General features: G+C 54.9%; 1 non-coding gene across 1 annotated transcript in view; it reads left to right on the forward strand.

The window, feature by feature from the left end:
• The first annotated feature begins 1,714 nt into the window (after nt 1-1,714).
• Nucleotides 1,715-2,500, forward strand: part of LOC144423597 (small subunit ribosomal RNA) — a 1,810-nt gene continuing 1,024 nt past the window's right edge. Inside the window, exon 1 of the ribosomal RNA XR_013476064.1 lies at nt 1,715-2,500. This exon is cut by the window's right edge and continues 1,024 nt beyond it. This is a non-coding gene — a ribosomal RNA (small subunit ribosomal RNA).

The following is a 2,500-nucleotide window of genomic DNA, read 5'->3' on the forward strand; positions in this document are numbered from 1 at the left end:
AAAGTACAAACGTGCAAGCATACTAACCTAACCCTAGGTAAGGCATGTCAGAGCGAAAGACAGTAAACTCGAATGAGCCAAGAAAGAGCGGTGCGGGGCCGGTCGGAGCGCACCCTTTTCTCGGTGGCTGGCGGGCGAGAGAGTGCTGCGTCGCCGGCATCGGCGTCGAAAGAAGCCGAGCCAAAAAAAGTTAAAGTACAAACGTGCAAGCATACTAACCTAACCCTAGGTAAGGCATGTCAGAGCGAAAGACAGTAAACTCGAATGAGCCAAGAAAGAGCGGTGCGGGGCCGGTCGGAGCGCACCCTTTTCTCGGTGGCTGGCGGGCGAGAGAGTGCTGCGTCGCCGGCATCGGCGTCGAAAGAAGCCGAGCCGAAAAAAGTTAAAGTACAAACGTGCAAGCATACTAACCTAGCCCTAGGTAAGGCATGTCAGAGCGAAAGACAGTAATTTCGAATGAGCCAAGAAAGAGCGGTGCGGGGCCGGTCGGAGCGCACCCTTTTCTCGGTGGCTGGCGGGCGAGAGAGTGCTGCGTCGCCGGCATCGGCGTCGAAAGAAGCCGAGCCGAAAAAAGTTAAAGTACAAACGTGCAAGCATACTAACCTAACCCTAGGTAAGGCATGTCAGAGCGAAAGACAGTAAACTCGAATGAGCCAAGAAAGAGCGGTGCGGGGCCGGTCGGAGCGCACCCTTTTCTCGGTGGCTGGCGGGCGAGAGAGTGCTGCGTCGCCGGCATCGGCGTCGAAAGAAGCCGAGCCGAAAAAAGTTAAAGTACAAACGTGCAAGCATACTAACCTAACCCTAGGTAAGGCATGTCAGAGCGAAAGACAGTAATTTCAAATGAGCCAAGAAAGAGCGGTGCGGGGCCGGTCGGAGCGCACCCTTTTCTCGGTGGCTAGCGGGCGAGAGAGTGCTGCGTCGCCGGCATCGGCGTCGAAAGAAGCCGAGCCAAAAAAAGTTAAAGTACAAACGTGCAAGCATACTAACCTAACCCTAGGTAAGGCATGTCAGAGCGAAAGACAGTAAACTCGAATGAGCCATGAAAGAGCGGTGCGGGGCCGGTCGGAGCGCACCCTTTTCTCGGTGGCTGGCGGGCGAGAGAGTGCTGCGTCGCCGGCATCGGCGTCGAAAGAAGCCGAGCCGAAAAAAGTTAAAGTACAAACGTGCAAGCATACTAACCTAACCCTAGGTAAGGCATGTCAGAGCGAAAGACAGTAATTTCGAATGAGCCAAGAAAGAGCGGTGCGGGGCCGGTCGGAGCGCACCCTTTTCTCGGTGGCTGGCGGGCGAGAGAGTGCTGCGTCGCCGGCATCGGCGTCGAAAGAAGCCGAGCCGAAAAAAGTTAAAGTACAAACGCGATGCTAATGAGCGAGCCGTTGTCTCGACTAATATGTAGGGGGCGTTCGATCGAGCGTCTGGCTTGAGCGCTTGTCGGCCTAGCAGAACGGTCGCATTGTTATGCCCGGGTTTTAGGCACCGCTGCAGGCGGCCGGCAGAGCTCTTGTTTGTGCGAAACTGAATGGATCGAGCCCGAGAGAGGGCGAGCAAAGAAAAAACGCAAATCGCTCCGCCTGGCACTGCCGGCGAGAGCGTGGACGTCGCGGCCAGCGACTGTCGAAGCTGAGTACGGCCGCAGGCGATCGCCTCGGTCTTAAACGAATGCGACGAGCACGCGCCGGGCGGCCCAGCAAGGGCCGAGCGCAGCTGTCGCAGCTATCTGGTTGATCCTGCCAGTAGTGATATGCTTGTCTCAAAGATTAAGCCATGCAGGTGCAAGTACGAGTTCTCGTAAAGCGAAACTGCGAATGGCTCATTAAATCAGTCTTGGTTTATTTGGTCTCGTAAGCGAAGTGGATAACTGTGGTAATTCTAGAGCTAATACATGCATTAAGCGCCGACTTCGGGAGGCGCGCTTTTATCAGATCAAAACCGACCGGGTTCGTCCTGTGACGTTTGATGACTCTGGATAACCACGCGGATCGTACGGTCTCTGCACCGACGACGTATCATTCAAGTGTCTGCCCTATCAACTGTCGAAGGTACGCTACGTGCCTACCTTTGTGATAACGGGTAACGGGGAATCAGGGTTCGATTCCGGAGAGGGAGCCTGAGAAACGGCTACCACATCCAAGGAAGGCAGCAGGCGCGCAAATTACCCATTCCCGACACGGGGAGGTAGTGACGAAAAATAACAATACAGGACTCTAACGAGGCCCTGTAATTGGAATGAGTACATCCTAAAACTCTTAACGAGTATCCATTGGAGGGCAAGTCTGGTGCCAGCAGCCGCGGTAATTCCAGCTCCAACAGTGTATGCTAAAGTTGTTGCGGTTGAAAAGCTCGTAGTTGGATTTTGGGCGAGCGCCGCCGGTCCGTCGCAAGGCGTGTCACTGGTTGCGTTCGCCTCACCTTCGGTTCTCCGTCGGTGCTCTTGACTGAGTGTCGGCGGTGGCCGATAAGTTTACTTTGAAAAAATTAGAGTGTTCAAAGCAGGCTGTTC

The sequence above is a fragment of the Styela clava genome, chromosome 5, assembly GCF_964204865.1.
Source record: "Styela clava chromosome 5, kaStyClav1.hap1.2, whole genome shotgun sequence".
NCBI classification, from domain to species: domain Eukaryota; kingdom Metazoa; phylum Chordata; class Ascidiacea; order Stolidobranchia; family Styelidae; genus Styela; species Styela clava.